This window comes from Triticum aestivum, chromosome 6D, assembly GCF_018294505.1.
Source record: "Triticum aestivum cultivar Chinese Spring chromosome 6D, IWGSC CS RefSeq v2.1, whole genome shotgun sequence".
NCBI lineage: Eukaryota > Viridiplantae > Streptophyta > Magnoliopsida > Poales > Poaceae > Triticum > Triticum aestivum.
In genome coordinates, this window is record NC_057811.1 from 35115121 (window position 1) to 35141630 (window position 26510).

Genomic DNA, 26510 nt, shown 5'->3' on the forward strand with positions numbered 1-26510 from the left:
GTTATACTACATTTAATATATTTTATCTCTACTCTTATAAAAAAACGGAGTTGTTGATGATGGTGTGCCTGCCATCCTGCATTATAGGCCGTCCGATTTATATCTGGCGGATAGCAAGGAAACTATGATGGTTGAAGTTGGCAACAATCATGATTGTAGATTCTTATTGAAATAGAGAAACGAATTCAAATTTAGTTCGAATTGCAGCGGTAGGATAGACATTTGGAATGCACTAAAATGTTGGTATGAGTAGGTTACATGCATTATACAGCAAGCGAAAAAATTTAATCGGACATAACATGGATTCATACTCCCTCCTTCATCTATATAGGGCGTAATGAGATTTTTAAGACCGCCTTTGACTATTGACAAGATTAATAGTACATGACATGCACAATGTGAAAATTATATCATTGAAAGAACCTTTCACAGACGAATTTAACGGTGTGCTTTGTGTAAGTTGAATGTCATATATCATTGCTCTAATATTTGGTCAAAGTTAGCATCGGAAAACGCATTAGGCCCTATATAGATGGAAGGAGGGAGTAGCTTTGAATAGCATTTGTATAGTAAAACGGGGCAAGACTCTCTCTTTGTGTGGTGTGAATAGTTTTATTTTTTTCGTTTTCTTTTTGGTTGAGGGAAGTGCGAATTGACTTGGTACGTACAAGTACAATATTACTACACGTTAGGCTTGTCCCTAAAATTCAACCCGCGTCTTGTTATATCCCGAAAATTCAGATATCGTGCTCCCAAAACTGGCGCCTTCACAACCCGCACCTTGCTATCCCGAAATTACAATGCGCGCGAAAACTCCCTCCAGCTGCCAAATCCCGACACGCGAAATCCCCCTTCTAAGTCATGCTTCACCCCCTCCCATCGCCCCCTTTTCGCCATTCGAAATCCCAGGCCGCCATAACCTCTCTGCTCCAGCCGCGAAACCCCACCCTCCTCCGTCCGCCACGTCACCGCTGCCCAGCCAGAGCCTCTTCCCCGACGACGTCGTCCACCGCAACAGCTCGACGTCCCTCGTCCACCTCCCCGGATGAGGATCCGTCGTCCATCTCGCCGTCCCGCCGGTTCAGCCGCCCCGTCCTCCACCTCCAAGGAGCTGCTCCAACGATCGCCTCGTCTATCGCGGCTGCTCCATCCCCACAGCGCCGCCTTAACCTGCTCCACCGGAACCGCAGCATACTCACCGACTCCTCGGACGAAGCCAAGGCCTACTCGGCGCCACCAAAGAGGTTGTACACTCATCGCATCGCACCTTCTCCTTAACTCGACCTCCCGGCGCTGACGGTGCTCCATCCCGCACCCCCATGGAGCGGCTACCTTGAAGCCGGTGAAGGAAATATGCCCTAGAGGCAATAATAAAGTATTATATATTTCCTTATATCATGATAAATGTTTATTATTCATGCTAGAATTGTATTAACCGGAAAAATAATACATGTGTGAATACATAGACAAACAGAGTGTCACTAGTATGCCTCTACTTGACTAGCTCGTTGATCAAAGATGGTTATGTTTCCTAGCCATAGACATGAGTTGTCATTTGATTAACGGGATTACCTCATTAGGAGAATGACGTGATTGACATGACCCATTACGTTAGCTTAGCACCCGATCGTTTAGTATGTTGCTATTGCTTTCTTCATGACTTATACATGTTCCTATGACTATGAGATTATGCAACTCCCGTTTACCGGAGGAACACTTTGTGTGCTACCAAACGTCACAACGTAACTGGGTGATTATAAAGGTGCTCTACAGGTGTCTCCAAAGGTACTTGTTGGGTTGGCGTATTTCGAGATTAGGATTTGTCACTCCGATTGTCGGAGAGGTATCTCTGGGCCCACTCGGTAATGCACATCACTATAAGCCTTGCAAGCATTGTGACTAATGAGTTAGTTACGGGATGATGTATTACGGAACGAGTAAAGAGACTTGCCGGTAACGAGATTGAACTAGGTATCGAGATACCGACGATCGAATCTCGGGCAAGTAACATACCGATGACAAAGGGAACAACGTATGTTGTTATGCGGTCTAACCGATAAAGATCTTCGTAGAATATGTGGGAGCCAATATGGGCATCCAGGTCCCGCTATTGGTTATTGACCGGAGAGGTGTCTCGGTCATGTCTACATAGTTCTCGAACCCGAAGGGTCCGCACGCTTAAAGTTACGATGACAATTTTATTATGAGTTTATGTATGTTGATGTATCGAAGGAGTTCGGAGTCCCGGATGAGATCGGGGACATGACGAGGAGTCTCGAAATGGTCGAGACGTAAAGATCGATATATTGGACGACTATATTCGGACTTCGGAAAGGTTCCGAGTGATTCGGGTATTTTTCGGAGTACCGGAGAGTTACGGGAATTCGTATTGGGCCTTAATGGGCCATACGGGAAAGGAGAGAAAGACCCCAAAGGGTGGCCGCACCCCTCCCCATGGGCTAGTCCGAATTGGACTAGGGAGGGGGGGCGCCCCCTTCCTTCTTTCTCCTTCCCCCTTCCCTTCTCCTACTCCCACAAGGAAAGGAGGAGTCCTACTCGGAGTAGGACTCCCCCCTTTGGGGCGCCTCTCCCTTGGCCGGCTGCCTCCTCCTTGCTCCTTTATATACGGGGGCAGGGGGGCACCCCATAGACACAACAATTGATCCTTGAGATCTCTTAGCCGTGTGCGGTGCCCCCCTCCACCAAATTACACCTTGATAATACCGTTGCGGAGCTTAGGCGAAGCCCTGCGTCGGTGGAACATCATCATCGTCACCACGCCGTCGTGCTGACGAAACTCTCCCTCAACACTCGGCTGGATCGGAGTTCGAGGGACGTCATCGAGCTGAACGTGTGTTGAACTCGGAGGTGCCGTACGTTCGGTACTTGATCGGTCGGATCGTGAAGACGTACGACTACATCAACCGCGTTGTGATAACGCTTCCGCTGTTAGTCTACGAGGGTACGTGGACAACACTCTCCCCTCTCGTTGCTATGCATCACCATGATCTTGCGTGTGCGTAGGAAATTTTTGAAATTACTACGTTCCCCAACAGTGGCATCCGAGCCTGGTTTTATGCGTTGATGCTTTGCACGAGTAGAACACAAGTGAGTTGTGGGCGATATAAGTCATACTGCTTACCAGCATGTCATACTTTGGTTCAGCGGTATTGTGAGATGAAGCGGCCCGGACCGACATTACGCGTACGCTTACGCGAGACTGGTTTCACCGTTCGGAGCACTCGTTGCTTAAAGGTGACTGGCGGGTGTCTGTCTCTCTCACTTTAGTTGAACCGAGTGTGGCTACGCCCGGTCCTTGCGAAGGTTAAAACAGCACCAACTTGACAAACTATCGTTGTGGTTTTGATGCGTAGGTAAGAACGGTTCTTGCTAAGCCCGTAGCAGCCACGTAAAACATGCAACAACAAAGTAGAGGTCGTCTAACTTGTTTTTGCAGGGCATGTTGTGATGTGATATGGTCAAGACATGATGTGATATAATGTGTTGTATGAGATGATCATGTTTTGTAACCGAGTTATCGGCAACTGGCAGGAGCCATATGGTTGTCGCTTTATTGTATGAGATGCTATCGCCATGTAATAGTTTTACTTTATCACTAAACGGTAGCGATAGTCGTAAAAGCAATAAGTTGGCGAGACGACAACGATACTACGATGGAGATCAAGGTGTCGAGCCGGTGACGATGGTGATCATGATGGTGCTTCGGAGATGGAGATCACAAGCACAAGATGATGATGGCCATATCATATCACTTATATTGATTGCATGTGATGTTAATCCTTTATGCATCTTATCTTGCTTTGTTTGACGGTAGCATTATAAGATGATCTCTCACTAAAATTTCAAGACAAAAGTGTTCTCCCTGAGTATGCACCGTTGCGAAAGTTCTTCGTGCTGAGACACCACGTGTTAATCGGGTGTGATAGGCTCTACGTTCAAATACAACGGGTGCAAAATGGTTGCACACGCGGAATACTCAGGTTAAACTTGACGAGCCTAGCATATGTACAGATATGGCCTCGGAACACAGAGACCGAAAGGTCGAGCGTGAATCATATAGTAGATATGATCAACATAGCGATGTTCACCATTGAAACTACTCCATCTCACGTGTTAATCGGACATGGTTTAGTTGCTTTGGATCACGTAATCACTTAGATGATTAGAGAGATGTCTATCTAAGTGGGAGTTCTTAAGTAATATGATTAATTGAACTTAAATTTATCATGAACTTAGTCCTGATAGTATTTTGCAAATTATGTTGTAGATCAATAGCTCGCGTTGTTGCTTCCCTGTTTATTTCTGATATGTTCCTAGAGAAAAATTATGTTGAAAGATGTTAGTAGCAAAGATGCGGATTGGATCCGTGATCTGAGGATTATCCTCATTGCTGCACAGAAAAATTATGTCCTTGATGCACCGCTAGGTGACAGACCTATTGCAGGAGCAGATGCAGACGTTATGAACGTTTGGCTAGCTCAATATGATGACTACTTGATAGTTTAGTGCACCATGCTTAACGGCTTAGAATCGGGACTTCAAAGACGTTTTGAACGTCATGGACCATATGAGATGTTCCAGGAGTTGAAGATAATATTTCAAGCAAATACCCGAGTTGAGAGATATGAAGTCTCCAACAAGTTCTATAGCTAAAAGATGGAGGAGAATCGCTCAACTAGTGAGCATGTGCTCAGATTGTCTGGGTACTACAATCGCTTGAATCAAGTGGGAGTTAATCTTCTAGATAAAATAGTGATTGACAGAATTCTCTAGTCACCATCACCAAGTTAGTAGAACTTCGTGATGAACTATAGTATGCAAGGGATGACGAAAGTAATTCCCAAGCTCTTCGCGATGCTAAAATCGGCGAAGGTAGAAATCAAGAAAAACATCAAGTGTTGATATTTGACAAGACCACTAGTTCCAAGGAAAAGGGCAAAGGGAAGAAGGGGAACTTCAAGTAGAACGGCAAGCAAGTTGCTGCTCAAGTGAAGAAGCCTAAGTCTGGTCCTAAGCCTGAGACTAAGTGCTTCTACTGCAAAGGAACTGGTCACTGGAGGCGGAACTGCCCCAAGTATTTGGTGGATAAGAAGGATGGCAAAGTGAACAAAGGTATATTGGATATACATGTTATTGATGTGTACTTACTAGTGTTTATAGAAACCCCTCAGTATTTGATACTGGTTCAGTTGCTAAAGAGTAGTAACTCGAAAACGGAGTTGCAGAATAAACAGAGACTAGTAAAAGGCGAGGTGACGATGTGTGTTGGAAGTAGTTCCAAGATTGATATGATCATCATCGCACACTCCCTATACTTTCGGGATTAGTGTTGAAACTAAATAAGTGTTATTTGGTGTTTGCGTTGAGCATGAATATGATTTGATCATGTTTATTGCAATACGGTTATTCATTTAAGTTAGAGAACAGTTGTTGTTCTGTTTACATGAATAAAACCTTTTTTGGTCATACACACCAACGAAAATGGTTTGTTGGATCTCAGTGATACACATATTCATAATATTGAAGCCAAAAGATGCAAAGTTAATAATGATAGTGCAACTTATTTGTGGCACTGCCGTTTAGGTCATATTGGTGTAAAGCGCATGAAGAAACTCCATACTGATGGGATTTTGGAATCACTTGATTATGAATCACTTGATGCTTGCGAACCGTGCCTCATGGGCAAGATGACTAAAACGCCGTTCTCCGGAACTATGGAGAGAGCAACCGATTTGTTGGAAATCATACATACAAATGTATGTGGTCCGATGAATATTGAGGCTCGCAGCAGGTATCATTATTTTCTGATCTTCACAGATGATTTGAGCAGATATAGGTATATCTACTTGATGAAACACAAGTCTGAAACATTTGAAAAGTTCAAAGAATTTCAGAGTGAAGTGGAGAATCATCGTAACAAGAAAATAAAAGTTTCTACGATATGATCGCAGAGGTAAAATATTTGAGTTACGAGTTTGGCCTTCAGTCAAAACAAAGTGAAATAGTTTCACTACTCACGCCACCTGGAACACCACAGCATAATTGTGTGTCCGAACGTCATAACCGTACTTTATTGGATATAGTGCAATCTATGATGTCTCTTACCAATTTACCACTATCGTTTTGGGGTTATGCATTAGAGACAGCTACATTCACGTTAAATAGGGCACCATCAAAATCCGTTGAGACGACGCCTTATGAACTGTGGTTTGGCAAGAAACCAAAGTTGTCGTTTCTTAAAGTTTGGGGTTGTGATGCTTATGTGAAAAAGTTTCATCCTGATAAGCTCAAACCCAAATCGGAGAAATGTATCTTCATAGGATACCCAAAGGAGATAGTTGGGTACACCTTCTATCACAGATCCGAAGGCAAGACATTCGTTGCTTAGTATGGATCCTTTCTAGAGAAGGAGTTTCTCTCGAAAGATGTGAGTGGGAGGAAAGTAGAACTTGATGAGGTAACTGTACCTGCTCCCTTATTGGAAAGTAGTTCATCACAGAAATCTGTTCCTGTGACTCCTACACCAATTAGTGAGGAAGTTAATGATGATGATCATGTAACTTCAGATCAAGTTACTACCAAACCTCGTAGGTAAAGCAGAGTAAGATCCGCACCAGAGTGGTACAGTAATCCTCTTCTGGAGGTCATGTTACTAGACTATGGCGAACCTACGAACTATGAAGAAGCGATGGTGAGCCCAGATTCCGCAAAATGGCTTGAGGCCATGAAATCTGAGATAAGATCCATATATGAGAACAAAGTATGGACTTTGATTGACTTGCCCAATGATCGGCGAGCCATTGAGATTAAATGGATCTTCAAGAGGAAGACGGACGCTGATAGTAGTGTAACTATCTACAAAGCTAGAATTGTCGCAAAAAGGTTTTCGACAAGTTCAAGATGTTGACTACGATGAGAGTTTCTCACTCGTATCTATGCTTAAGTCTGTCCGAATCATGTTAGCAATTGCCGCATTTTATGAAATATGGCAAAGGGATAAACAAAACTGCATTCCTTAATGGATTTATTAAAGAAGAGTTGTATATGATGCAACCAGGAGGTTTTGTCAATCCTAAAGGTGCTAACAAAATATGCAAGCTCCACCGATCCATCTATGGACTGGTGCAAGCATCTCGGAGTTGGAATATATACTTTGATAAGTTTATCAAAGAATATAGTGTTATACAGACTTGCGGTGAAGCCTGTAATTACAAGAAAGTGAGTGGGAGCACTACAACATTTCTGATAAGTATATGTGAAGGACATATTGTTGATCAGAAATAATGTAGAATTATTCTGCAAAGCATAAAAGAGTGTTTGAAAGAAGTTTTTCAAAGATAGACCTCGGTGAAGCTGCTTACATATTGAGCATCAAGATCTATAGAGATAGATCAAAACGCTTGATAAGTTTTTTCAATGAGTACATACCTTAACAAGATTTTGAAGTAGTTCAAAATAGAACAGTCAAAGAAAGAGTTCTTGCCTGTGTTACAAGGTGTGAAATTGAGTAAGACTCAAAGCCCGACCACGGCAGAAGATAGAAAGAGAATGAAAGTCATTCCCTATGCCTTGGCCATAGGTTCTATAAAGTATGCCATGCTGTGTACCAGATCTATTGTATACCCTACACTGATTTTGGCAAGGGAGTACAATAGTGATCTAGGAGTAGATCACTGGACAGCGGTCAAAATTATCCTTAGTGGAATAAGGATATGTTTCTCGATTATGGAAGTGACAAAAGGTTCATCGTAAAGGGTTACGTCAATGCAAGTTTTGACACTAAATCTAGATGACTTTGAGTCTCGGTCTAGATACATATTGAAAGTGGGAGCAATTAGCTAGAGTAGCTCCGTGCAGAGCATTGTAGACATAGAAATTTGCAAAATACTTACGGATCTGGATGTGACAGACCCGTTGACTAAAATTATCTCACAATCAAAACATGATCACACCTTAGTACTCTTTGGGTGTTAATCACATAGCGATGTGAACTAGATTATTGACTCTAGTAAACCCTTTGAGTGTTGGTCACATAGAGATGTGAACTATAGGTGTTAATCACATGGTGACGTGAATTATTGATGTTAAATCACATGGCGATGTGAACTAGATTATTGACTCTAGTGCAAGTGGGAGACTGAAGGAAATATGCCCTAGAGGCAATAATAAAGTATTATATATTTCCTTATATCATGATAAATGTTTATTATTCATGCTAGAATTGTATTAACCGGAAAAATAATACATGTGTGAATACATAGACAAACAGAGTGTCACTAGTATGCCTCTACTTGACTAGCTCGTTGATCAAAGATGGTTATGTTTCCTAGCCATAGACATGAGTTGTCATTTGATTAACGGGATCAACTCATTAGGAGAATGACGTGATTGACATGACCCATTACGTTAGCTTAGCACCCGATCGTTTAGTATGTTGCTATTGCTTTCTTCATGACTTATACATGTTCCTATGACTATGAGATTATGCAACTCCCGTTTACCGGAGGAACACTTTGTGTGCTACCAAACGTCACAACGTAACTGGGTGATTATAAAGGTGCTCTACAGGTGTCTCCAAAGGTACTTGTTGGGTTGGCGTATTTCGAGATTAGGATTTGTCACTCCGATTGTCGGAGAGGTATCTCTGGGCCCACTCGGTAATGCACATCACTATAAGCCTTGCAAGCATTGTGACTAATGAGTTAGTTACGGGATGATGTATTACGGAACGAGTAAAGAGACTTGCCGGTAACGAGATTGAACTAGGTATCGAGATACCGACGATCGAATCTCGGGCAAGTAACATACCGATGACAAAGGGAACAACGTATGTTGTTATGCGGTCTGACCGATAAAGATCTTCGTAGAATATGTGGGAGCCAATATGGGCATCCAGGTCCCGCTATTGGTTATTGACCGGAGAGGTGTCTCGGTCATGTCTACATAGTTCTCGAACCCGAAGGGTCCGCACGCTTAAAGTTACGATGACAGTTTTATTATGAGTTTATGTATGTTGATGTACCGAAGGAGTTCGGAGTCCCGGATGAGATCGGGGACATGACGAGGAGTCTCGAAATGGTCGAGACGTAAAGATCGATATATTGGACGACTATATTCGGACTTCGGAAAGGTTCCGAGTGATTCGGGTATTTTTCGGAGTACCGGAGAGTTACGGGAATTCGTATTGGGCCTTAATGGGCCATACGGGAAAGGAGAGAAAGACCCCAAAGGGTGGCCGCACCCCTCCCCATGGGCTAGTCCGAATTGGACTAGGGAGGGGGGGCGCCCCCTTCCTTCTTTCTCCTTCCCCCTTCCCTTCTCCTACTCCCACAAGGAAAGGAGGAGTCCTACTCCCGGTGGGAGTAGGACTCCCCCCTTTGGCGCGCCTCTCCCTTGGCCGGCTGCCTCCTCCTTGCTCCTTTATATACGGGGGCAGGGGGGCACCCCATAGACACAACAATTGATCCTTGAGATCTCTTAGCCGTGTGCGGTGCCCCCTCCACCAAATTACACCTTGATAATACCGTTGCGGAGCTTAGGCGAAGCCCTGCGTCGGTGGAACATCATCATCGTCACCACGCCGTCGTGCTGACGAAACTTTCCCTCAACACTCGGCTGGATCGGAGTTCGAGGGACGTCATCGAGCTGAACGTGTGTAGAACTCGGAGGTGCCGTACGTTCAGTACTTGATCGGTCGGATCGTGAAGACGTACGACTACATCAACCGCGTTGTGATAACGCTTCCGCTGTTAGTCTACGAGGGTACGTGGACAACACTCTCCCCTCTCGTTGCTATGCATCACCATGATCTTGCGTGTGCGTAGGAAATTTTTGTAATTACTACGTTCCCCAACAGCCGGCGCCGCGGGCGACATCTCCACGGCGGCTCTCCCCCAGTGCGAGGCCCCTTCGGCGGCGGCGGCCATACCAGCCGGATCTGCTACTGCTGCTCCAGCTCTCGCTCGCTCGCTCGCGCTGCTGCTGCTGCTCTAGCTCTCGCTCGATCGCTCGCTCGCCCAGCTGCTGCTGCTGCTCTCCTCCTCGCTTGTGCTGCTGCTCTGCTCCGATTAAGCCACATTTCAGTCGACTGAATCGACTTTTGGGTCAGTCGATTTTCAGGGGTTGGGGGGCTCACCGGAGTTAAGGAAGAACCACCCGCAGCGGGGACGGGGGCTCGCCGGAGAGGTACACCACTATCTATCTTAGGGTTTAGGGTGGGGGGCGGTGGGGCTAGAGGGCTGGTCGGGGCGGCGGTGGCGAGTTTTTTCGGGGCGGCGAGGCGGCGCTGGGGCCGGCGGTTCAGCCGGTGGTGGCTGGCGGCTCGGGGGGGGGGTGCAGGTTGAAGATGAACTGCAGGCCTTCCCTAAACTACATCTCAAGTGCCTCTCTGCTACCATTGCATTCAGTTTCGACAGTAGCATTCAGATTCCACAGTAAATTTCAGTTTGGACAGTTAAGTTCATAGTCAACAGTTTTTACCTCATCTGTTGTAGTCAGGTGGTTTTTGGTGATGTTAATTTTACATCCATTTTACATCATCTATTGGAGATGCTATTAGAATCCCACTTGAGATTGACAATGTCTGTCTTGTGCTGCTTCAGCCTTGACATCTTACGGCTCACCGGAGCTGCTCCAATGACAGAACGATCCATCACAACAGAGCAGTGCCCTGGACGCCGTCTACAGATTCCTCGGATCTTCCTCCACACCTCCGACAGCCACCTGCCTTGACATCTTACGGCTCACCGGAGCTGCTCCAATGACAGAACGATCCATCACAACAGAGCAGTGCCCTGGACGCCGTCTACAGATTCCTCGGATCTTCCTCCACACCTCCGACAGCCACCTCTGCCTCAACTGCTTCAGCGACCAACCCAATGATGCTGAGGTCGACACGGCTACGGCAAAGAGGTTGTACACTTGTTGCATCACTTATTACTATACATTCACGTCGATCCATTAGGGCTATTTTGGTTCAACGGAAAAACGTCGATCCACTGGTTGTTACCATCACTCTAAATTTTTGCATGCTCTCCTTACATAATCTCACCATATTTTTTTCGTATGCATGTCAGATATTGTACACAGTCATGCTGAACATGTAGAGAAAAAGAGAAGAGTTTTGCGCGGCAATACAATGTCATGCAGACATCGCTCCATGGTGGGTTCAATGGAAAACCCTCCCCACCCCTCTCCAGATTGTAATCCAGAGGAAGATATCTGTTCTGAGGCGGATTCAGACGCCGCTGACCACTCCTATTTACCCCCAAGGTGTTTGCTCTACCTTGGCATGATGATGTTAGTCATATCATGCATATGTTGCCTTGCAGTGCCTACTTTTGATATCATATATGTCATCTGCTTAGTTTAGACATGTTCTATAATGCCACCTGTTTAGTTTCTATATCATATATGGGAATTATGCAGTCGCATGTCTTTTAGCCAGCCATAATATATGTGAAATGTGCAATGCCATCCTGTTTAACCAGGCATCATATATTTGAATGATATCTTGCCCATCCTTTTCTTACATTTCCATTTGTCGACAATGTTTGTACATTAAACTACTCTTCCTGTGAATCAGCCATTTGGGTGGGAGATGGAAGAATCTGGAGTGAAAACAAGGCCTTCAGAGCAGACAGTGCTACCTGTCGAAGCAGATCTCTTGTTGGGTCCCGATAGCTCCTCAGAGATGGATTCAGAGACAGATGACCAGTCCTATTCCCCCACTGAGGTGTATGCTCTAACTTGGCACGGTTATACTGCTCATATCATGCATACGGTGTCTTGCATTGCATAGTTCAGACATCATATCGAATGCCCTCTGTTTAGCATATAAATCACATATGTGAATTAAATGATGCGATCCTGATTACTTAGATAACATGTAGGTGAATTATGTCATGCGATCCTGTTTAGTTATTCATCATATCTTTGAATTATGTTATGCTATGCTATCCAGTTTAGATAGACATCATATATGTGAAATTATGTCATGCTATCCGTTTTAGTTAAACAATATACATGTCAACTATTTCATGCCCTCCTTTTTCCACACTATCTATTGCATCTGTCTCTCATACAATGTCTGTACATTCAACTATGTTTCCTGTTTATCAGCCATTTGAATTGGAGCGGGTGATGCCAGTATCTAGCGGACTAAAAACACGGTTTCAAATAAAACAGTGCTACTTCTTGGTGGAGATAGCACCCCGGTTGTACATGCACAAGAACCAGCCCTACCACACATAACCCAAACTCTCGCAGATTGTACCCCTACTACGATGGAGAGAGAACCAGCTTCACCCAATCTAACCCCAACCCCAGCCGATAGTAACCCAGTTCCTGTTGACACAGCACCATCTCCACCACAGAGCTCCCAAACAAGAACAGTTAGTAAGGCAGCTCCAGTGCCCAAAGGGCCAGTACTATCACGGCGAACCCCAACTCCACCAATTAGTACGCCTATTCCTGTGGAGGAAGCACAACCAACTAGTCGTAGTTTAGCATCTATCACATTTGATGTTGTTAAATTGTATGTGCGTATCTTCCCATCTTGGAAATATTATAGTGAAGATGAAGGAAAATGCTAGTTGCAGGTGTTTGTCCAGGACTTATGTGTAAGTAATGTTATTCATGGCAATTACTTTGCTTCGTCCCATACATCCTACCTCCATGATGGTTATAATACAACAAAATTTCCCATTTTTCTCTATAGAGAAGGACCGATTTGGAAACTCAGGATGAGGTAACCTGTGCTAATACATCTGCTGTCTTCAAGAATGTAGGGTGGGGGGTGTTACAAAAGTACCCCCCACCAATGATGATTTTACACGTGGAAAATCCCCATGGGTCGGGGCTGTTAACGGGTTATCGGATCCAAAACCCGACCCGATAGCTTAACGATGTTCCGTTACGGTGGATGCCACGTGTCGATCACCCTTGACGAAAGCACTTCTGTGACGCGCGATTTATCATCATGGAAGTGGACACTTCCGTGATGATAATTTTGGTAATGTCATGGAACAGTTCTACGACAGCACAGGTATGACTATCTTGATTCTGTCATAAAATCGTCATGGATGTACATGCAAGACAAAAAACGCGACCTACCGTGACAAACACGTATCATCACGGAAGTGTATTTTTTTGTAGTGTTTACTTTCCGCTGCTATACTCTTAGAATTGCATGTGTAGGTTGATTGCTTGACTTGTGCTAAGTTGCTAAAATCTGCCAAGAACTAAAATTGGGAAAAGGCTAGATTTTTAATTGGTCAAGTAGTCTAATCACCCCCCTCTAGACATACTTTCGATCCTACAAGTGGTATTAGAGCTTTGGTCTCCATTTGCTTTGATTCCATAGCTTTTTGTGGTCATAGCCTTGGTTTCACAACCTAGGAGAGTATGGCGTCTAGCGAGGGAAATTACCACCGTCGAGGTCCTTAATTTGATGGTACAAATTTTGCTAGTTGGAAGCATAAGATGAAAATTCATATTCTTGGACATAACCCAGCCGTTTGTGCTATTGTGTGTATTGGCTTGCAAGGTGAATTCTTTGATGGGAGAGAACCAAACCGTGAAGCTACCGCCGAGGAGTTAAAGATGCTGCAATACAATGCTCAAGCTTGTGATATTCTCTTCAACGGATTGTGCCCCGAAGAATTCAACAAAATCAGCCGTCTTGAGAATGCAAAGGAAATTTGGGATACTTTGATTGATATGCACGAAGGTACCGACTCCGTCAAGGAATCCAAATTGGATGTGCTTCAAAGTCAACTTGACAAGTTCAAAATGAAGGATGGTGAAGGCGTCGCTGAAATGTACTCTAGGCTTGCTCTCATGACAAATGAGATTGCCGGATTAGGAAGTGAAGAGATGACCGATAAATTCATCATCAAGAAGATCCTAAGAGCCTTGGATGGAAAATATGATACCGTGTGCACATTGATCCAAATGATGCCCAATTACAAAGATCTCAAGCCAATGGAAGTCATTGGAAGAATTGTTGCTCATGAGATGTCACTCAAGGATAAGGAAGAGCTCCATAAAAAGTCAAGCAGTGCTTACAAAGCCTCATGTGAAGCTCCCACATCATCAAGTGAGAAACAAACCTTCAATGAAGAATTGAGCCTAATGGTGAAGAACTTCAACAAGTTCTACAAAAGTAGAAGCAAGGAAAGAAGTTCCAAGTCAAGGTCCTACAATGACAAAAGATCTTCTAGTCGTGAGCGTAATTGCTACAATTGTGGAAGACCCGGACACTATTCCAATGAGTGTACGGCTCCCTACAAAAGAAGAGAAGATTCTCCCAAAAGAAGGAGTAGAAGAGAAGAATCACCGTCAAGAGAAAGAAGGAGTAGAGATGATCATTATGAACGAAGACCCTCTTGGAGAAGCAAGGATTCGGAAAGGAAGGATAAGTCATCAAGAAGCTACACAAAAAGAAGACATCAAGCTCATGTTGGTGAATGGGTATCTGACTCCGACTCCGACAATCACTCCGAAAGAAGTTATCACTCCGACTCCGAATATACTCAAGATGAAGGTGTTGCCGGACTAGCACTTGTGACAACCAACTCCTACGACATATTTGAATCACCAAATGAAGGAAGTGGGAGATGCTTCATGGCTAAAGGTCCAAAGGTAACACACCCCGAGTATGTTGATTTCAATAGTGATGAAGATGATTTGCTAGGACATGATGATTTGCTTGTTGACAACTGTAGTTATGAAAACTATGATGAATGTGCTATTAATCATGCTAATCAAGATAAAACGAATGATGATGATAAGAAGGAGATTGAGCGTCTAAGTAAAGAACTAAACACTCTTAAGTTAGCTCATGAAACTACCTTGGAAGATCATCGAGAACTTTTAAAGACTCATGAGAAGCTACGCTTTGAAAAGCTCAACCTTGAGCAAGAGCATGAGTTTTTAAAGGTGATCAATGATGATCTTCGCAAGAAAAGTTCTTCTTACATTGCCAAGCGTTTACTCTTGGCTACTTACATGCCACAAGTTAAATCTAACAATAAGAACAAGAAAGATTCTTCCTCTAGTAGTAACAACAATCATGCTAAATCCAATGTTGTTGCTTCTAGTAGTTCTCTTGATTCCACTAATGATTCTCTTAGCCAAGTTACACTTGAGCAAGAAAATAGCTTACTGAAGGGAATTATAGAGAAAGGTGTTTACAAGAGCCTTGCCGGAAGTAAGCAATTTGAGGAAATTGTACGCAAGCAAGGAAGACACCGGAAGAATCAAGGTGTTGGTTTTGAACGAAAGTTCAATAACAATGGAGTTGAGTGGGAAGAAGATCAATACCCCAAGACGAAGTTTGTTCCTCAACAAGAGAAGTATGATCCTACTTCTTTCAAAGGAACACAAGCTCAAGATGATCTTCCACCACAAGACCACAAGCAAAAAGGCAAGGACAAGCTTCAAGAGGAAATTGATGCATTTGAAGAAGCACCTAAGGCCTTAGTCAAGTGGGTTCCTAAAACTACATCAACTTCTACTTCATCAAGTACGACTACAACTCCAAGGATTCCCATCAAGATGGTGTGGATCCCGAAGAAGAAGAACTAAAGAGTTCTTGAGGGTGACTCCGCCAACATACTTCACTCTTATCATTTTGGCAATGACAAGTGCAAACAACTTTGACATCTTGCACTAGTCCAAGGAGTCACAAACCCTCTTTTTGGTAAGACAAGGGACAAGGTAACCTAATGCTTTCATGGATAACATCTTGTGTATACATCACTCTATGTCTATGGATATCCATGCTTGTTCCTTGTGGGACTAACCCGTGTAGGTATTGAAAGTGCAACTCATTCCAATGGATCGCTCCGAATGATCTACATCAACTTTGAACATCCACATCTTCAACACCTACATGAAGTCATCATCGACAAAACCCAAGGTTAGTTCATCCCTCTTAGGGGGGATATCACATATAGGGGGAGCTTTACTCTAAAATTGAGCTAAAGCAACTCTAACGGTGTGAGCACAACAATGCTTTATGTAAAAGTGGTAACCCCACTTGTGCTTAAACGATGTGTATGACCTATGATCAAATGTTCTCATTTGACTCCTAAGTCAATATACTCATATATAGATGACCTAGTCATCGCCAATTGCTTGATAGATGCTAGAGTGTTTGTGCATGCTTTGTCACATATTTCATTTGCCATTTTAATTGTGTGAGCATTTTGAATGCATATTTTTTTCTCATTCGAGGACATCCATTTGTTGCTTTGATTGTTTGCCTTTTTCTCTTTTGCCAAATGGATGGACAAGAATGCCTAAGAACTTCCTCTAGCTATCTATGCTTTCCTCGTCTCAAACTCTATTCATGCTACATCACAAAGTTTGATCAAGTTAGATTCGAACCACTCTGTGTGAGGAGCACTCGGAGTCCCCGATTCGTCATAGACTTAAACTTCCAAAACCTCTTTGTGCATTTCGGTCTGACCGATTCATCCTTTTCGGTCCTACCGAGATCACTAAGTTGATCTAGGTTTTCAATCTCGGTGCAACCGATTAGAACCTTTCGGTCACACCGAGTTGCAGTAACTGCCTGCAGTTTTGCATCTCGGTGCCACCGAGTTGTTCCACTCGGTCACACCGACAGGGTCAGGTTATATATACCGACGGGTCAAATTTTGGAAAATTTTCCGAAACCCTTCACCCGCGCGTAACCTGCTCTGCCTCTTCGGGTCTCCGGATCGTCTTCTCGCCGCCAGCGACCTCCCGCCGCTGGTCTCCGCCGCCGTCAACGGCAATCTGCTCCGCCGTTGCCGCCGTAGCGAACACTCGCCGCTCTAGGGTAAGTGTTCGACCCCTTGTGCTGTCTTTTTCACTCTGATTCCTAGCACAAGGACAATGCCATGTTTCTTGCCACGATTGAGATTGATCCATCCAGCAAAAACTTCCTTAGGTCTAGATTGATTCAAAAAATTTAGGGTTAGCTCTCCGCAGAACTCATCTCGGACCGACCGAACTATAGAAATCGGTCTCACCGATTCGGCCTTGGCCATTGCACATGCGCTTTTCGGTCTGACCGAAACGTGCAAATCGGTATGACCGAGTTCAGGATTCTGTGAAACCCTAGCAATCTCGGTGCCACCGAACAGTGACTCGGCCCTACCGAGTTCACTAGTTTAGGTTCCAAGTGTTGCTTCGGTATCACCGAGTTTGTCAATTCGGTAGCTCCGAGATCACTTCTGTAGAGAACTAAAACTAAGCTTTTTGACTCAATTATTTTGCAAAACCTCTGTACTTTGTGATGCTCATCTACTCTACCTCATCTACAACCTATTCACAGGGTCTGCTGTCAGTGAGCTTGAAGAGATGTCTGATCAAAGTGATAGTCAGAACAAGTCTGAAGAGCAGGTTCAGTTGAGTGAGGGCACTAGTCCCTCAGGGAGCTATGATGAGGGCAGCAGGAGCACACCTAGTAACTTGCCCAAGGCAGCTACATGGACAAGGAAGAAGAAAACCTCAGATTCTGAAGATGAAGATTATGTGGCTGTTGAGGATGAGGCCACTTCAAGAAAGAAGGTGCTGAAGAAGGAATATAGCACTGCTGCTGCAACAAAGCCTGGAATGAAAACAAAGGCTGCAGCAAGAAGAGTTCCAATGTCAAAAGCCAGAGCCTCTACTGCTGAAGCTTCCAAGCCAAAGAAAGTTGCCACAGGTGAAACTATGAAGTTCACCATTGAATCAGAAAATGGTGAAGCAGCAGATGATGGTAAGAAGAAGAAGAGGGCAAGAACCACTACTGCCAGACTCTTAAAGAGAAGAGGAAGAACAAGAGGATGCTGCACCAGCACCCAAATGTCAGAAGATCATGGGAGATGCAATCAGATCAGGGGCTGCTCCACCTAAGTCCAAAGTTGCTCCCAAGGCTGCTGCTCCAGCTTAGAAGCCTAAACCCAAGAGGAACACCAGCAGTATTCCTGCTGAGGAGAAGAACAAGGCCCCAGTGCCTAAAGCTGCTGAAGAAGAAGATGATTCACTTTGTTTTGAGAAAGCTGAAGCCCAAGATCCCTGACCACAATGATGCACATCCTGTTGCAGAAAACATGAAAATCAGGAAGGATTCAGGACTGAGATTGTGGAGACAGTCTGATCCATATGCTGTCAGGAGGAGAACTGTTGTTGACTACAGGTTTCACACTAAGGAACAGCAAGACTTCTATGAGACAATTTTGCTTGACAAGAAGCCCATAGTGTGTGACATGAGATGGGTTGACTGGGAGTACATCAAGGAGAATGAAGATCACTATCCAGGTGTATATGACAGTTTCAAGGCATGTGGAGTTGATACATTTGTTGCCCAGAAGCTCACCAAGTGGAATGATGAGCTAATCATGCAGTTTTACTCCACTTCCCACTTCTACCCAGATGGGAAGATCATTTGGATGTCTGAAGGTACAAGGTACCAATCTTCTATTGAAGAATGGGCTCAGTTGGTCAATGCCCAAGAAGAAAGTGAGGATGACTTGGATGTTTATGCTGAAAAGAAGAAAGACCATAACACGATGGCTAACATGTACAGAGAGATCCCAGATGATGCTTTGGATACTCATAAGTTTGGATCTGTCCACTTTTTGTTGTCTGGTCTGCCTACTATAAACTGGATCCTAAGGCACACATTGCTACCCAAGTCAGGTGATCACAAGATGATCAGAGGACATGCTATCAACTTGCTACATTTGTTTGATGTGCCTCAAAAGTTCAAAGTCATGAGTCAGATTGTGGAGACAATCAAAAGGACAACAGCTGATCAGAAGAGAAGTTGCGGGTATGCCCCACAAATTCAGGAGCTCATCAACTCCAAGATGGGCACAAGCAAATATCTATTGGATAAGGAGCACCTGCCCATCTACCCTGAATTTGAAGACAACACTGTTGTCATGAATGAAAATGAACCATCATCAGCTCAAGCACATGAGAAGAGAGAGAAGGCAAGGGCAGAGAAAGCTACAAAGATGCCAACTGTTGAAGATGCATCTCAAGTGTTCTTGAAATCCAAACAAGATCAACTTGGATATCTGATCCAATCCACTTTGAGGATTGAGAAGGGCTTGGCCACCCTGACTCAAAACCAGGAGAGTTTGGAGAGGATCATTGAGAGAAAATTCTATGATCTGGATGTCATGGTAACTGAGATCCAAACTGCAGTTGAGCAACTACAGGAGGAAGCGGAGGAGAAGAAGGGCAAGACTACTACAGATGCTTTTGCTAGAGTGCCCTGGGGACAGAGATCTGCCGCAGTGCCAGTCACAGATACTCGAGCTACAACATCAGCTCCAGCAGCTACAACTCCAGTGCCACCTCCAGCAGCCACTCCACCAGCTCTACATCAACAGAAGCTTTCGTCCTTGGAGTCATCTCTACACCACCTACCGAAGATCAAGCCTGAGAGTCGTTTAGCACTATGCATTTTTGAACTTTTTGGTAACTGGTTGCCAAAGGGGGAGAAAAATGTATAGATCATAGGCTTCGAGAGAGAGTGTTGCTTTTTATTTCTCTTGCTATTTTGGTTGAAACTTTTTATTGTGTGCTTGTGAGATACTTATTTGATCATGTGTTTGATCATATGCTACCCTTAATGCTTGTTGGATGATATTATCTCTTATATCCTTATATGATCATTCACTTGCTTGGTGATGAATGCATGCTTTTAACTTCTATCATTTTGAGCGCTCCACCAAGATGTATGTGGCACGGAAGAGTAACCGATGATCCTAATCGATTGTGCATTTGCATTCAAAAGCAAATTTTAAATAATGCACAAATTTAGGGGGAGCTCTTGCTTATCACATACTCCTCAAAGCGACGATGTTTTTTTTGACAGAAAGACTGTAAGGGAACCCCTACAGTATAATTGGTGCAACAAACCCAAATTGCAAGTACTGTGCCTTGAACTTGGGTGGGTGGAAAGGCATCAGCCCCTTCCCACCACTAGGCTATGCCAATCATTGAGCTTTCGTGAAATGTTTATCTTGAAATAGCATTAGCTCAATGAGCTATATGTTGTTAGGAATTACCAAAACCACCCAGGGATAGTTGCACTTTCAATCTCCCCCTTTTTGGTAATTGATGACAACATATAGATCAAAGCTTCGACAAATGATAATAAGCGACGATGCTTTTCAGTCTTATTATCATTTATCGAAGCTTTGATCTATATGTTGTCATCAATTACAAAAAGGGGGAGATTGAAAGTGCAACTATCCCTGGGTGGTTTTGGTAATTCGTAACAACGTATAGCTCATTGAGCTAATGCTATTTCAAGATAAACATTTCAGGAAAGCTCAATGATTGGCATGGCATGGATGAGAAAAGTGGACCCCTCAAAATGCTAAGGACAAAGGATTGGCTCAACCTCAAAGCTCAGGACTCTACATTTTTCATTTTAAGCGATCCAAGATCACATTGAGTCCATAGGAAAAGCCAATACTATCAAGAGGGGGTGAGGTGTTGCTTAATGAGTTTCTTGCTCATAGTGCTTAGTGATATGCTCAAAGTGCTTAATGTATTCTGTAATAGATTAGGCCATTAGCCAATGTGGTGGCCCATTTGTTAGCAAAATTTAGCTTTGATAACAGAGCGGATGGGATTCTTGTTAATGATGTCCCGCCTTGTGTGGTGAATTTTGTAACGAATGATTGTAACATCTCTTTTGGTTAATTAGTCTATGAGAGGTGGGTTAAGAAAAAGGAAACACTTGAAGGGTTTATTAAATCGATTCGATTGTTATGCTTGGAATTCGTGTCATTACAAAGGTTTAACTTGCTGTTATCGAGAACATTTTGTGTCTCAATGCAAAAAAAGCGACAACCACATGGTGGCCTCTTATGTTAAAAAGCAATATGATTATCAAAATATATAACAAATTAAAAAATTGATATCTTTTATGGTAGCTAATGAAATAGTTGCTATAGTGGAACAAGTTGAAACTTGCAAGCTTGTTGATTATAGTAATACTGCAACATATGCTATACTCGATTAATGTTGTAAGAATTTCAGTAGTAATGCTTATATCACTAATCATATTGAGAAAGTATCCGCTCCCCGCGAAGAGGCTAATGTTTTGCAGGTACCAATGAAACAAGAAACTGTTGAATGCTCATTAGATGAAAAAGACAAAGATGAGAGGGAACAACAAAACGAGGAAGAGCGGATTAGCTATCATTTCCCACCTTCCTATGAGAGTAACTCTTTAGCTCATACATTGCTTGATTAACCTCCATGCTGACCGGAGGATGAAAACTATGCTGCTGAAATTTATGATCCTTTAAACTTCTTAGATGAAAAATCTCGTTAGATGACTTCGACGCTTATGACCATGATGAAGGAAATATGCCCTAGAGGCAGTAATAAATTTGTTTATTATATTTCCTTATATCATGATAAATGTTTATTATTCATGCTAGAATTGTATTAACCGGAAACTTAGTACATGTGTGAATACATAGACAAACAGAGTGTCACTAGTATTCCTCTACTTGACTAGCTCGTTGAATCAAAGATGGTCAAGTTTTCTACCCATAGACATGCATTGTCATTTGATTAACGGGATCACATCATTAAAGAATGATGTGATTAACTTGACCCATTCCGTTAGCTTAGCACTTGATCGTTTTAGTATGTTGTTATTGCTTTCTTCATGACTTATACATGTTCCTATGACTATGAGATTATGCAACTCCCGTTTACCGGAGGAACACTTTGTGTGCTACCAAACGTCACAACGTAACTGGGTGATTATAAAGGTGCTCTACAGGTGTCTCCGAAGGTACTTGTTGAGTTGGCGTATTTCGAGATTAGGATTTGTCACTCCGATTGTCGGAGAGGTATCTTTGGGCCCACTCGGTAACACACATCACTATAAGCCTTGCAAGCATTGTAACTAATGAGTTAGTTGCGGGATGATGTATTACGAAACGAGTAAAGAGACTTGTCGGTAACGAGATTGAACTAGGTATTGAGATACCGACGATCGAACCTCGGGCAAGTAACATACCGATGACAAAGGGAACAACGTATGTTGTTATGCGGTTTCACCGATAAAGATCTTTGTAGAATATGTGGGAGCCAATATGAGCATCCAGGTTCCGCTATTGGTTATTGACCGGAGACGTGTCTCGGTCATGTCTACATAGTTCTCGAATCCGTAGGGTCCGCACGCTTATAGTTCGGTGACGATCGATATTATGAGTTTATGTGATTTGATGTACCGAAGGTAGTTCGGAGTCCCGGATGAGATCGGGGACATGAGAAGGAGTCTCGAAATGGTCGAGACGTAAAGATCGATATATTGGATGACTATATTCGGACATCGGAAAGGTTCCGAGTGATTCGGGTATTTTTCGGGGTACCGGGAGTTACGGGAATACGAGGAAGAAGTAATGGGCCTCATGGACTAAGTGGTGGAAGAGAGGAGGCAGGGCGCGCGGCCCCCCTAGCCCAAACCGAATTGGACTAGGGGGGCGGCCCCCCTTTCCTCCTTTTCCTCCCTCTCCTTCCTTCTCCCTCTACTCCTTCCTTTCCTCCTCCTAGTAGGAGTAGGAAAGGGGAGTCCTACTCCTACTAGGAGGAGGACTCCTCCTCCTGGCGCGCCTTACAGGGGCCGGCCGGCCTCCCCCTTGCTCCTTTATATACGGGGGCAGGGGGCACCCTAAGACACACAAGTTGATCTGTTGATCTCTCCCAGCCGTGTGCGGTGCCCTCCTCCACCATATTCCACCTCGGTCATATCGTAGCGGTCCTTAGGCGAAGCCCTGCGTCGGTAGCAACATCATCACCGTCATCACACCGTCGTGCTGACGGAACTCTCCCTCGAAGCTCTGCTGGATCGGAGTTCACGGGATGTCATCGAGCTGAACGTGTGCTGAACTCGGAGGTGCTGTACGTTCGGTACTTGGATCGGTCGGATCGTGAAGACGTACGACTACATCAACCGTGTTATGCTAACGCTTCCGCTTTCGGTCTACGAGGGTACGTGGACAACACTCTCCCCTCTCGTTGCTATGCATCACAATGATCTTGCGTGTGCGTATGAATTTTTTTGAAATTACTACGTTCCTCAACAGTGGCATCCGAGCCAGGTTTTATGCGTTGATGTTATTTGCATGTGTAGAACACAAGTGAGTTGTGGGCGATACAAGTCATACTGCTTACCAGCATGTCATACTTTGGTTCGGCGGTATTGTTGGATGAAGCGGCCCGGACCGACATTACGCGTACACTTACGCGAGACTGGTTCTACCGACGTGCTTTGCACACAGGTGGCTGGCGGGTGTCAGTTTCTCCAACTTTAGTTGAACCGAGTGTGGCTATGCCCGGTCCTTGAGAAGGTTAAAACAGCACTAACTTGACGAACTATCGTTGTGATTTTGATGCGTAGGTAAGAACGGTTCTTGCTCAGCCCGTAGCAGCCACGTAAAACTTACAACAACAAAGTAGAGGACGTCTAACTTGTTTTTGCAGGGCATGTTGTGATGTGATACGGTCAAGGCATGACGCTATATTTTATTATATGAGATGATCATGTTTTGTAACCGAGTTATCGGCAACTGGGAGGAGCCATATGGTTGTCGCTTTATTGTAAGCAATGTAATCGCCCTGTAATTGCTTTACTTTATCACTAAGTGGTAGCGATAGTCGTAGAAGCAATAGTTGGCGAGACGACAACGATGCAACGATGGAGATCAAGGTGTCGCGCCGGTGACGATGGTGATCATGACGGTGCTTCAGAGATGAAGATCACAAGCACAAGATGATGATGGCCATATCATATCACATATATTGATTGCATGTGATGTTTATCTTTTATGCATCTTATTTTGCTTTGATTGACGGTAGCATTATAAAATGATCTCTCACTAAATTTTAAGATACAGGTGTTCTCCCTGAGTATGCACCGTTGCCAAAGTTCGTCGTGCCGAGACACCACGTGATGCTCAGGTGTGATAAGCTCTACGTCCATCTACAACGGGTGCAAGCCAGTTTTGCACACGCAGAATACTCGGGTTAAACTTGACGAGCCTAGCAAATGCAGATATGGCCTCGGAACACTGAGACCGAAAGGTCGAGCGTGAATCATAGAGTAGATATGATCAACATAGTGATGTTCACCATTGAAAACTACTCCATCTCACGTGATGATCGGACATGGTTTAGTTAATTTGGATCATGTGATCACTTAGATGATTAGAGGGATGTCTATCTAAGTGGGAGTTCTTAAGTAATATGATTAATTGAACTTTAATTTATCATGAACTTAGTCCTGGTAGTATTAACATATCTATGTTGTAGATCAATAGCTCGCGTTTAGCTCCCCTGTTTTATTTTGATATGTTCCTAGAGAAAACTAAAGTTGAAAATTGTTAGTAGCAATGATGCGGATTGGATCCGTGATCTGAGGATTATCCTCATTGCTCCACAGAAGAATTATGTCCTTGATGCACCGCTAGGTGACAGACCGATTGCAGGAGCAAATGCAGACGTTATTGTTGGAAATATGCCCTAGAGGCAATAATAAAATGGTTATTATTGTATTTCCTTGTTCATGATAATTGTCTATTGTTCATGCTATAATTGTGTTATCCGGAAATCATAATACATGTGTGAATACATAGACCACAACATGTCCCTAGTGAGCCTCTGGTTGACTAGCTCGTTGATCAATAGATGGTTACGGTTTCCTGACCATGGACATTGGATGCCGTTGATAACGGGATCACATCATTAGGAGAATGATGTGATGGACAAGACCCAATCCCGAGCATAGCACAAGATCGTGTAGTTCGTCTGCTAAAGCTTTTCTAATGTCAAGTATCATTTCCTTAGACCATGAGATCGTGCAACTCCCGGATACTGTAGGAATGCTTTGGGTGTGCCAAACGTCACAACGTAACTGGGTGGCTATAAAGGTACACTACAGGTATCTCCGAAAGTGTCTGTTGGGTTGGCACGAATTGAGACTAGGATTTGTCACTCCGTATGACGGAGAGGTATCTCTAGGCCCACTCGGTAATGCATCATCATAATGAGCTCAATGTGACTAAGTAGTTAGTCGCGGGATCATGCATTACGAAACGAGTAAAGTGACTTGCTGGTAACGAGATTGAACGAGGTATTGGGATACCGACGATCGAATCTCGGGCAAGTAACGTACCAATTGACAAAGGGAATTGTATATAGGATTGATTGAATCCCCAACATCGTGGTTCATCCGATGAGATCATCGTGGAACATGTGGGAGCCAACATGGGTATCCAGATCCCGTTGTTGGTTATTGGCCAGAGAGCTGTCTCGGTCATGTCTGTATGATTCCCGAACCCGTAGGGTCTATACACTTAAGGTTCGGTGACGCTAGAGTTGTTATGGGAATTAGTGTGCAGTTACCGAATGTTGTTCGGAGTCCCGGATGAGATCCCGGACTTCACGAGGAGTTCCGGAATGGTCCGGAGGTAAATATTTATATATGGGAAGTCCTATTTTGGCCACCGGAAAATGTTTGGGATTTTTCGGTATTGTACCGGGAAGGTTCTAGAAGGTTCCGGGTGGGGCCCACCTGCATGGGGGGACCCACATGAACGTGGGTAGTGGGGGCAAGGCCCCACACCCCTGGTCAAGGCGCACCAAGACCCCCCCTTAGAAGGAATAAGATCATATCCCGAAGGGATAAGATCAAGATCCCTAAAAAAGGGGGATAACAATCGGTGGGGAAGGGAAATGATGTGATTTCTTTTCCCCACCTTTACCAACGCCCCAATGGACTTGGAGGGCAAGAAACCAGCCCCCTCCACCCCTATATATAGTGGGGAGGCGCATGGGAGACGCACCCCTTCCCCTGGCGCAGCCCTCTCCCTCCCCAACACTTCCTCCTCTGTAGTAGTGCTTGGCGAAGCCCTGCCGGAGAACTGCAAGCTCCACCACCATGCCGTCGTGCTGCCGGAGCTCTCCCTCAACTTATCCTCTCCCCTTGCTGGGATGTACGTGTGTTGAACGCGGAGGCGCCATTGTTCGGCTCTTAGATCGGAATCAACCGCGATCTGAATCGCTGCGAGTACGACTCCTTCATCCGCGTTCTTCTAACGCTTCCGCATCGCGATCTTCAAGGGTATGAAGATGCACTCCCCTCTCTCTCGTTGCTAGTCTCTCCATAGATTGATCTTGGTGATGCGTATAAATTTTTTAATTTCTGCAACGATCCCCAACAGTGGCATCATGAGCTAGGTCTATGCGTAGATTCTATGCACGAGTAGAACACAAAGTAGTTGTGGGCGATGATTTGTTCAATTTGCTTACCGTTACTAGTCTTATCTTGATTCGTCGGCATCGTGGGATGAAGCGGCCCGGACCGACCTTACACGTACGCTTACGTGAGACAGGTTCCACCGACTGACATGCACTTGTTGCATAAGGTGGCTAGCGGGTGCCAGTCTCTCCCACTTTAGTCGGATCGGATT